At 40.0% G+C, this 12196-nt stretch overlaps 1 pseudogene; it reads left to right on the top strand.

The window, feature by feature from the left end:
- Positions 1–2448: 2448 nt before the first annotated feature.
- LOC130277427 (fragile X messenger ribonucleoprotein 1 homolog) lies at positions 2449–3096 on the top strand (annotated as a pseudogene).
- Positions 3097–12196: the final 9100 nt, after the last annotated feature.

Here is a 12196-nt window from a genome sequence, read left to right as displayed (position 1 = left end):
AATGTAAAGATTTTTTTTTTTTTAAATATAAGTTTTTATTACATTTTCAAAAATAGTAACAAATACAAACGCATTCCAAAAATGGCAGATAGACATAACATAAGAACGGGAGTGAGGGCTCCAAAAAGGTAGCAAGTCCGGGCCATATAAGCGTATATCAATAGATCTTAGACAGAAGTGGCTGTTAGAGGGGGAGACATCGTGTCCATTGCCAGGCAGGCACAGCAAGGGCTGCAAAGGACAGAAGTGTGGACTCCCGTAGTGAGAGTAGTGGGTCTGGTAATACACAACAGGTGGCTGTATGAATGGAACTTTATGTTCAAATGTGAACTGTATCTTATAAGGCTGCTGGACTAATTGTGTTTAAACTGGCAGGGAAAAGCCCCCCCCCCCCAGTTAATAGTGAGAGCATGCTACATTTGAAGTGAAGTGGCTAGACGGCCTAGGTGTTATTTTCATGTTTTGCTTATTTTTGTTTATCCTGCAACCTGTTTAATAAACCTGGTGAGGAGCCAGAATTGCAGAAAGGACTTACTGTTTGCCAGTTTATTGTGAAAAAAATGTGTCCTTTGGCTATAGCAAAGGACGATCCAATAGTGAAGCCCTTACAATTGGTGGAGGATGCGGGCATCACATTTGAGTTGTTGCTAGAGGCAACGATCCTGCTGATAAGTGGCTGTCGGTGCAGCAGGAGTGTCTGACAAGTGTGTCAAAGCAGCGGTGAGCCGTGCAAGATTTTTTTTTGCAAAGATGGGCCGACGTCGCAAGGCCATTGCTAGGAGCCACATATATGGACAGCTACCAGTTGTCGCTAAGATGGATGGTATGCTGAGCGCCTTAATGAGATCAGCTGCAGCTCAGCAAGAGGATGTCTTTATACCTGTTAATCCTCTGGTCAGGAGGCCAGAAAAGATGGATGTGAGGACCCGTGAGTTACTGGTGGGTGGAATCCCACTGTTTGTGGATTTGGACTGTCACTAGGCTGTATCAAGAGTCATGCCGGATATAATACCCTTTTTGAAGACCCGACCTGACCCTGGTAAGACTGTTCTGATTAACTTTGAAACCTGTTATGGGACAGTGAGCCATGTTATGGAGGTGTGTGCCGAGCTTGAGATAGAGATTATATTGGCCAGAGACTTCCCATATTTTTGGCAGTTGTGGAATGGAGAGAGTGTGCCAGAGAAATCGCACACAAAGGTTCCTGAGGTAACTCCCCGTGTGTCACTACTTGACTGTGCGAACTCTGTCCAAGGCAACTCCAACCAATATCTAGTTGTGAAATCATGTGAGGGTGGGGGACCCTTCTTGAAGACTGATGGGACCATTCACACTCTGCAGGTTAGACAAAAAAAAGTCTGGTGAATAGAAAACGTTGATTGCCTGGCTGGGAGAAAATTTTACAAAAGGCACTTTGTATGAGTTGGGTCATGTTGCTATGAACTGTCCTGTAAATTTTGAACATGTGCAATGCAATATTGTTTTGTGTGAAAAATGCATGCCTATGTTTTCAAAAGTAATGTGTACTGCGGCCAACTTAGACAGGACAAAAGAAAATCTGTGTGAGCTAGTAGTAGATGGTAAGAAGATGATTGTTTTGCTAGAGCCTAGGGTCCTATTAAGTCTGGTAAAGACCAGTAGCAGAAAGCTGGACCCTGTTATAGTGTCTATACAGGCAGAAATTTGGGGTTATAAAACTGTTAGTGTATGTTTTTATACAGTGAGTCACAAGGTTGCAATAGAGCCCTCCTTGGAGTATGATGTAGTACTGGGGACAGATTTTCAATTTTTCCAGCAATTATGGGAAGACTGTCAGGTAGCTAGAGCGGGTATACCTGATAGGCACCACACACTACAGAGGCTGAGGACGGGGAGTGTCAGCAGTCACTACATATATGTCAGACCGGGGTCTGCCAGACTGCTGGGAGAGCTGAAGAACAGACTGCGAGTCAAGTCCAAGAGGATCCTGGAACTCAAGTGGCAAGTATGCCTCTGACTGAAACAGAGTCATCAGTAAAACCAAAAACGGAGCATGTGCCTGTACATGGGTTCCATCCGCCAGTTAAAGAGGAACCCAAGGGGGGGGGGGGGGGGCTTAAATTGCACTGTCATCTGGAAGAGGTGATGTTGACCGATAAAGAAGCTACAATGATGGCTGTGGATAATGCAGAAGTACTGAACAGAGTACACGTGGAGTCGGGTGCTGCGCTTACTGTTGAAGAAAAACTGCTTATAGAGAAAAAGCTTCTGGAGACGGAGATGCTTACTCTAAAAGTGGCAGAATCTGAGCAATGGGCTGAAGAAACTTGGCAGCTGAAGCGAGACTCAAAAGATGCTCAGGAGTCTTGAGGCAGAGTCCGTGATCAGGAAATGAAAAGCAATACAGACTTAAACGGTTGGGCCCAGCAAAGCTCACACTACCGTCTAGCCATTGGTGAGAGAAGGTAGATGCCTGGAAGGACCATCTTGTTGGCAGCCAGTGTCCAGGGCATTGCCCCGAGCAACAGGGAGAAGGTGAGAGGCTCCAAGGGAGTCTTTGGAACACAAGTTGCGAGGAACCCTCTCTATAAAGTAAAGCTGAAAGTTCCTGAAAACTTATGGCAGATGTGCGCAAAGGAATCTACTCATAAAGACTTTACAAAGGCAGTGGGGGCCTATTTGGTGGAATGTGACTCAGAGAATGCCCAGCTGGTCATCTTATCTGACAATGAAGTTACCATTAAGAGGGTGAACATGTTGAGTAACATACATTTCCAAAGTCTTCGGACAAAATTGTCTGTAATATTGAGAATCAAAGAAGCCAGAAAGCATCTGGAAAGCTTCTGTCCGTCAGTGTCCAGATTCCATATGCAATTTGATGTACAATAATACTGGATGGGTTCAGTAATCAGCACTTGTGGAACAAATATTCAACATGCAAGGATTATCCCTGGGGTGATGGCTGTTGTTCTTGATTCAGGTACATGTACATGTCATGTGTATGGTGATAACCAAGATGCTGTGAAGAAGGCAAGAAGTTACCTGGAGTTTGCTGAGGAGGTAATCTGAGTTCCCTGAAATTTGGTGTAAAAAGTCATTGGGAAGAAAGGAATTCACATTAACCCCTTAAAGACCAGGCCCATTTTGGCCTTAAGGACCAGACCAATTTTCTTTTTGCATTTTAGTTTTTTTCCTCCTCACCTTCTAAAAATCATAACTCTCTTATATTTCCATCCTAGGACCAATATGGGGCTTGTTTTTTGCGTCACCAATTGTACGTTGTAATTACATCACTTGTTTTACCATAAAATGCATGGCACAACCAAACAAATATTATTTATGTGAGAAAATTGAAAAGAAAACCACAATTTAGCAAATTTTGGAAGGTTTCCGGTAAAAATGACATGTTTTCTTTATTCTGTGGGTCAATACAATTAAAATGATACCCATGTTATATGCTTTTCTATAATTGTACCGCTTAAAAAAATCTCAAACCATTTTAACTAAATTAATAGGTATGAAATTGCCTTATTTTGACCACCTATAACTTTCTAATTTTTCCGAATATGGGGCGATATAAGGGCTCATTGTTTGCGCCATGATCTGTAGTTTTTACCAGTACCCCTTTTGGTTAGGTTTTACTTTTTATAAAAAAAAATTTGGAATAAAATGTGACAAAAAAGAAGCAATTTTGGCCTTTTTTACGGCATATGCCATATTCGAATTTGCGCTATTTTGCGAATATGAGGATGAATATTCGTCCCATATTCGTGAAATTTGAATATTCGTTATATTCGTGACTATATTGACTATATGATATTTTTTTGAATTGCAAAATTTCGAATTGCGAATGCAAAATTAGTAGCGAAATTTCGATTGTCTGCGCATGCGCGCTATAACATCATGCTAGGGACACTGCTAGGGACGTTGCTAAGCTCTGACAACTGTGCTTGCTGAACTCTCATGGCTCACAGGCATAAGTAGGGCGGATTTTCCTCAAATATTTGCATTGCGAATATTCGTATTGTGAATATTCGCAATGCGAAAATTCGCATGCATAAACCTTTCGCCTTACAGTCTCATCCCTGGGTCTTTAATGAAATGATACAAGCATTGCATTTATCAGTTGAAGGAGATCCCTACAATGTGCTCAGTTTTTAAAACAGTTTTAAAAAAAGAACAATATTCGTAATAGCGAATTTTAATCAAATTCGCAAATATGCGATATCCGCGACGGATATTTGCATTGCGAATATTCGTGAGCAACACTAGTAGTTAAGGACACAGGGCCTACCTGTGCACCAGTGGGAATTTCGGTCCCCGCCGCGTGTCGGGTGGGGACCGGACCGGGATGCCTGCTGAAATCATTCCTGAGACCCCCCATGTCGACGATTGCCGCAAATCAATTCAGACCGGCGATTTGTGGTGATTCCGGGTCAATCGGGTCACCGGTGACTCAGGAAAAAAGGGTGAATGGGACTGACCGAGACAGCCCCATTCACCCTTACCCAGCAGGAGTGAGATGGCATGGATGCCACCTCACAATCACGTGATTGATCGGTCTGAATGACCAACCAATCAGTACCCTGCTGGTGTGTGATTGGGGTGGCGATCGGGGCTGGCCGGAGTCTCCTACCCTTGCGCGGCAAGGCGGGGGTCCCTTCAGGAGCAGCGGTGGCGGCAGGAGCAGCGGTGGTGCAGGTGGAAGGATACAGCAGGAGGTGAGGCCTGTTCACCTTCTGCTGTTGCTTAGAAACAACTGTCAGCATGTACAGCCAAAGGGCATGCTGGGAGTTGTAGTTTTGCAACACCTGGAGTTCCAAATACAACTCCCAGCATGCCCTTTGATAGTCTGCGCATGCTGGGGGTCGTACAGTATATGGTCTCCTCATGCTTCAGCCACATCCAAGCTTTATCATTGAGCCACTATACGGTCTCTTCATGCTGCCAACACATCCACGCTGTGTCATTCAGCCACTATATGGTCTCCTCATACTGATGCCACCTCCAGACTCATTTTGCCGCTCTGCGGCAGTGATTCTAAAAGTGATGCCTGTAATCTGCATGTCATACTGAAGAATAGTATTGCTTCACTACACCAGCACACTCCATATGCGTGTTAGAACAAAGCAGAGTGTTCCATACCCCTAGTGAGGCTCTATGTAATGCAGAAACAGCCGTTTTTAATATAGATTCGCTGCAAATAAATTCGTATCGAACCAAATTTTTTAGAAAAATTTGGTGAGACGGCCAAATCGAATTTTTCACATGTTTGTTCATCTCTATTGGATGTGAAAAGGGAAAAAAAATCAATAAAATGCTGGCGTTACCCTACATTTTTCATTTTCACAAGGGGTGATAGGAAAAAAGCCCCCCAAAATTTGTAACCCCATTTCTTTAGAATACGGAAATACCCAACATGTGGATGTAAAGTGCTCTGCGTGCGAACTACAAGGCTCAGAAGAGATGGAGCTCCATTGGGCTTTTGGAGAGAGAATGTGTCCGAAATTGAAGGCCATGTGTGTTTACAAAGCCCCCATGATGCCATGGCCCCCGACTTCTATTCCAACCAAAAAAGCTCAATGGTGCTCCTTCTCTTCTGAGCATTGTAGTACGCCAGCAGAGTACTTTACATCCACATATGGGGTATTTCCTTACTGAGAAGAAATAGTGTTACACATTTTGGGAGGCTTTTTCTCCTATAACCCCTTGTAAAAAATGAACAATTCATGGTAACACCAGCATTTTAGTGAAAAAAATCTAATTTTTCATTTTCACATCCAACTTTATCGGAAATTTGTTAAACACCTGTGGGTGTAAAAGCTCACTGCACCCCTTAATACGTACCTTAAGGGGTGTAGTTTCCAAAATAGTTCGCCATGTGTTTTTCTTTTTTGCTGTTCTGGCACCATAGGGGCTTCCTAAATGTGACATGCCCGCCAAAAACCATTTCAGAAAAATTTGCCTTCAAAAAGCTCAATGGTGCTCCTTCTCTTGTGGGTATTGTAGTGCGCCTGCAGAGAACTTTATGCCCACATGGGGTATTTACATGACAAAAATGGGGTTACAAATTTTGTTTGGCATTTTGTCCTATTGCCACTTGTAAAAATGTAAAATTTGGGGAAAAGCAGCATTTTAGTGAAAAAAAAAATCATTTATACATCCAACTTTAACAAAAAGTTGTCAAACACCTGTGGGGTGTTAAGGCTCACTGTACCCCTGTTACATTCCTTGAGGGGTGTATTTTCCCAAATAGTGTGCCATGTTTATTTATTTATTTATTTATTTATTTTTTGCTGTTCTGGCACCATAGGGGCTTCCTAAATGTGACATGCTCCCTAAAAACTATTTCAGAAAAACTCACTCTCCAAAATCCTATTGTCACTCCTTCCCTTCTGAGCCCTCTGCTGCTCCCGCAGAATACTTTACATACACATATGAGGTGTTAAACTGGGTCTACAAGAACATTTGAGTGTAAAAATTGAAGATTTAGAATTTTCTCCTTCACTTTGCTGCTACTCCTGTGAAACACCTAAAGGGTTAACATGTTTTCTGAATGTCATTTTAAATAATTTGAGGGGTGCAGTTTTATAATGGGGTAATTTATTGGGTATTTCTAATATGAATGCCCTTCAAATCCTCTTCAAAACTGAACTGGTACTTGGAAAATTTAGATTTTGAAAATTTTGTGAAAAATTGCTCCTGGACTTTGAAGCCCTCTGATGTCTTCCAAAAGTAAAATTATGTCAACTTTATGATGCCAACATAAAGTAGACATATTGCATTTGTGAATCAATATATAATTTATTTGGTATGTCTATTTTCCTTACAAGCAGAGAGCTTCAAAATAAAAAAAAATCTAAATTTTCAAATTTTTCATGGAATTTTGGAATGTTTCACCATGAAATGATGCAAGTATTGGCAAAAAATTACCACTATGTTAAAGTAGAATATGTCCCAAAAAAAAAAAACAATCTTGGAATCAAATTCATAAGTAAAAGCATCCCTGAGTTAATAATGCCTAAAGTGACAGATTTGTAAATTACTTCTATTAAAAAATCTTAATCCTTTCAGTACTTATGACCTTCTGAAGTTAAGGTTGTTCTTTTCTGTCTCTGATGACACCTGTCTCGGGAAACGCCCAGTTTAGAAGCAAATACCCATAGCAAACCTCTTCTAAACTGAGCGTTTCCCGAGACAGGTGTCATTAGATAGGACTTAGACAGAAAAGAACAACCATAACTTCAGAAGGTCATAAGTGCTGAAAGGATTAAGATTTTTTAATAGAAGTAATTTAAAAATCTGTTTAACTTTCTGGAGCCAGTTGATATATATAAAAAAGTTTTTTCCTGGAGTACCCCTTTAAGGTGAAAATGGGCTTGGTCCTTAAGGGGTTAAAGGGGTACTCCGCTGGAAAACCTTTTCTTTTAAATAAACTTATGCAGAAAAGTTAAACAGATTTGTAAATTACTTCTATTTAAAAATCTTAATCCTTCCAGTAGTTATCAGCTGCTGCATACTACAAAGGAAGTTCTTTTCTTTTTGAATTTCCTTTCTATCTAATGCTGTGGTCAGGAAGAAAGTAAATTAAAAAATAAAAGAACTTCCTCTGTAGTATACAGCAGCTGGTAAGTACTGAATGGATTATGATTTTTAAATAGAAGTAATTTACAAATCTGTATATCTTTCTGGCACCATTTTATTTAAAAGAAAAGGTTTTCCAGTGGAGTACCCCTTTAGGGTCAAAATGGGCTTGGTCCTTAAGAGGTTAAATAAGCACTCTGGGCATTTATTATTAGTATTATTATTATTACTTCTTTTGCTTTTATAATACTTTATAAAGTATTATTAGAGAATAATGTAGAGGTTCTTGGGTATGTCTTGAGCATGAGATGAGGTCCGTGTCAGATTTTAGCCAAATTTATTGCACGCACAATCACAGAAATGATATCTAGCTTCTAACATTTCCAAGAATCCTCTGATTTTGCAGAGAGAGGGGGTGGAGCCTGGTGATCTATTGGTGATCTAATTACCTGGAAAGGCTGAAGCAGCAGAGACTCATAAGCGGGTTGGGGTCAGTTCCTATGATGTACAAATTTGGTGCTTTTATATTGAAAGTGCAGACTTTAGAGAAATAATGGCATGAGAGTGATTTGACCTATAATCACAATTGAGGTGGTTTATAAAAATGTTGTCTTTTTACAGCATTTTTGTATATTTCTTTTACAATGTTTTAACTACTTAATTACACAATGATTTAATTAGCAATATATTTTTATAGTTCTGACATTTCCGCACCCCATATGTTTATTTTTATTTGCACAGTTTTGTTTTTTTTTAATGGGAAAAGGGGGGTGATTCTTGCTTTTATTAGGGAAGGGGTTAAATGATCTTTGTTAACTTTTTTTTGCAGTTTTTTTTTGCAGTGTAATATCCCCCCGCCCCCCAGTGGCTAAAGGCTTAATAAGCCACCGGGACCGTGACCCCGTGTTATATACCAGGACTGAGCGCAGGGCGTACAGGTACGCCCTGCGTCCTTAAGAGGTTAAGACCCCTAATCTCCATTGACAATAAAGGTTCAATTTTACATTATCGGGACATTGCCCCACACCTTGGTTATCAAGATACAATATCAGGACATTACTTTGGCAAAAATATTTTTTGCATATTTTTTACAATAATTTTATATATATTTATTGTGTTCTTATTTATTATATTTTGTGAAATATAGGCAACTTCTTCACAAGGGCCTTGAAAAGCCACAAGGGCCTTGAAAAGCCATTTATGCCCTGTTATTGTAACATATTGATAATACCATTAATGCCTGAATAAATTACAGTATAATTTTTACATATAACTTTGTAGACCGTTATTTTGGTTATTTGGTCTTTTATTTTTATTTTTTCCATATATTAGACTGTATGAGGACTAGTTTTTATCGGTACCATTTTTGTTTTGATGGGATCTTTAGTTCACTTAATTTTTTTTTTTTCTGTTATATGAAGTGACCAAAAATCTGCAATTCTTGGTATTTTTTATTTGTACACCATTCTTTGAGTGTTTTAAATAACATATTATTTTACTATTTGGACATTTCCACTACATATATCTTATGTTAAGATATATGGTATGGGATTACCAGCTTTTCCCAACAAGACACTCTGTTTGACATATATGTTTTGTTGGTCTATGTGTGGGCACTCAGAAATTGCTATATAAATGAAGCCTTTGGGTCTTCTGTGAGCATGTTGTAAAACTGTATTGAATTAGTTTTGTAAGAAATGTGTGTGCTTAAATGGATGCTCCAGGAAAGTGAAAAAAAAAAAAAAAAAGCTTCAAAGCCACCACACTACCTGGATATGTTCCATGTGAATGATCCTGCCTAATATGCATGGCTCCTGTGGCCCATGTTGGATTCTCTGCCTGCCTGATATCCTTTGCCATCCTCCTCTGCTCTTTAGAATGAATGTCAGCCACTGCAGGTCTGATCTCTTGTCCAGCTCCTCACAGCTCCATCTTTGAGAGCAGCCCCCACCCTCCTGATCTGTGAGCAGAGAGATTCAGTGTGTGATTGGCTGAGGATGCACACACCTCCCAGCTGAAGGGAGCATGACTCATCAGTGCACAGCAGAAACCATGGTATGTGCCTGTTAGGAGGGTGGGTGCTGCTTTTAGAGAGACTTGGACAGAGACACAGTGGATAGTTGGATGATGTCTCCTCCTCACACCCTGCATGTAAGTGAAAACAGAAGAGGGAAACTGCTCTATATAGCTAATGAATGAGACAATTAAATAGGTTGGTGAAAGGGAAAGAATGGGCTATGGGTTTTGTTCCCTTGAGTACCCCTTTAACTAAACTAGAGGAAAGGCCAGGATGAACACAATTGTTTATTATAGGTATTGTATATAATATGTGAAATCTATATCACAGCTGACATTATTTTTTTAATAAACCCAGCAGAATTGAGAATACTTGTGTTTTTTACCAATATGTTTTAAGAGCTGCACATGGCCCTAGTAAAAATAATAGTAAAAATAGTAGTCATTATCCTATTAGTCACCTGTCATTTAAACATTTGAAAACATATATTACAAAAAAATATATATATATATATGTTTTTTATTTACATTTACTCTAAATGCTATTTTATAGTTTCAACAACAGAAATGTTTATGTAAAGTATACAGTCAGGTTGTCTTTGACATGTCCATTTGTGAAGAAATGTCACACAGAGATATTTCATCTTGAAGAATTATTTTCTTTCACGTTCTTGATAAAATCTCAGCGTGAGACAGTTTCTAAAGATAAGCGCTCAGCTGCAATTTTTTTTAGATAACATCTTTTAATATAGAAGCCTTCCAGGAACCTGCATCTCTCTGGTTATAAATTTAAGAATACATGTTGGGACGGATTCCATCCTGGTTTTGGAAAATAATAAAATAAAATGAATAAATAAATAAATAAAAAAAACACCATATAAAAGCCTTATGTTTATAAAGAGGATAGAGTATATAGTAAGGAAACTACCTTATTGGTAGACATCAAAGTAAACTTCCAAAACCTGTCAAGCTGTATTTTCTTATGTTGGATTTAGACGTAGTACTTTACATGTTTACATATAAATTTACGCAATTTCCAAGTGCAAGCAATAAAACAATGGCGCAAGGAATTTAGGAGTCAACATTTCCTTCTAGGGTAACAAGAGGAAAGTTAACCCCTTCGTTTTTTCCTCCTTAACTTTTAAAAATCATAACCCTTTCAATTTTCCACCTAAAAACCCATATTATGGCTTATTTTTTGCATCACCAATTCTACTTTGCAGTGACATTAGTAATTTCATCCAAAAATGCACGGCGAAACGGAAAAAAAATCATTGTGCGTCAAAATCGGAAAAAAAAACGCCATTTTGTAACTTTTGGGGGCTTCCGTTTCTACGCAGTGCATATTTTGGTAAAAATTACACCTTATCATTATTCTGTAGGTCCATACGGTTAAAATGATACCCTACTTATATAGGTTTGATTTTGTCGCACTTCTGGAAAAAATCATAACTACATGCAGGAAAATTTATACGTTTAAAAATGTCATCTTCTGACCCCTATAACTTTTTTATTTTTCCACGTACAGGGCGGTATGAGGACAAATTTTTTGCGCCGCGATCTGAAGTTTTTATCGGTATGATTTTTGTTTTGATCGGACTTTTTGATCACTTTTTATTCATTTTTTTAATGGTATAAAAAGTGACCAAAATACACTTTTTGGGACTTTGGAATTTTTTTGCGCGTACGCCATTGACCGTGCGGTTTAATTAATGATATATTTTTATAGTTCGGACATTTACGCACGCGGCGATACCACATATGTTTATTTATTTATTTTTTTACACTGTTTTATTTTTTATATGGGAAAAGGGGGGTGATTCAAACTTTTATTAGGGAAGGGGTTAAATGACCTTTATTAACACTTTTTTTTTACATTTTTTTTGCAGTGTTATAGGTCCCATAGGGACCTATAACACTGCACACACTGATCTCCTATGCTGATCACTGGCGTGTATTAACACGCCTGTGATCAGCATTATCGGCGCTTGACTGCTCCTGCCTGGATCTCAGGCACGGAGCAGTCATTCGTCGATCGGACACCGAGGAGGCAGGTAAGGGCCCTCCCGGTGTCCGATCAGCTGTTCGGGACGCCGCGATTACACCGCTGCGGTCCCGAACAGCCCGACGGAGCAGCCGGGATACTTTCAGTTTCACTTTAGAAGCAGTGGTCAGCTTTGACCGCCGCTTCTAAAGGGTTATTACCGCACATCGCCGCGATCGGCGATGTGTGGTATTAGCCGCGGGTCCCGGCCGTTGATGAGCGCCGGGACCGAAGCGATATGATGCAGGATCGCGGCGCGATCCCGCTTCATATCGCGGGAGCCGGCGCAGGACGTAAATATACGTCCTGCGTCGTTAAGGGGTTAAAGGGTACTCTGGCGCAAAGACATATTATTCCCTATTCAAAGGATAGGGGATAAGATGCCTGATCGCGGGGGTCCCGCCTCTGTCACGCCCCATCCCATAGGCTTGCATTGAGGGGGCAGAACGTGACGTCACACGGGGGTGGGGCCGGGACGTCACAATGCTCCGGCCCCCGTTATCGTCAGTAATCAGACCCAGAGCAAACATGCTCCGGGGACTGATTATATCGGGGTGCTGCGTGCAAGATCAC

The sequence above is a fragment of the Hyla sarda genome, chromosome 6, assembly GCF_029499605.1.
Source record: "Hyla sarda isolate aHylSar1 chromosome 6, aHylSar1.hap1, whole genome shotgun sequence".
NCBI classification, from domain to species: domain Eukaryota; kingdom Metazoa; phylum Chordata; class Amphibia; order Anura; family Hylidae; genus Hyla; species Hyla sarda.
Note: the sequence above shows the minus strand (reverse complement) of the source record. Positions and strands in the feature narration are given on the sequence as shown.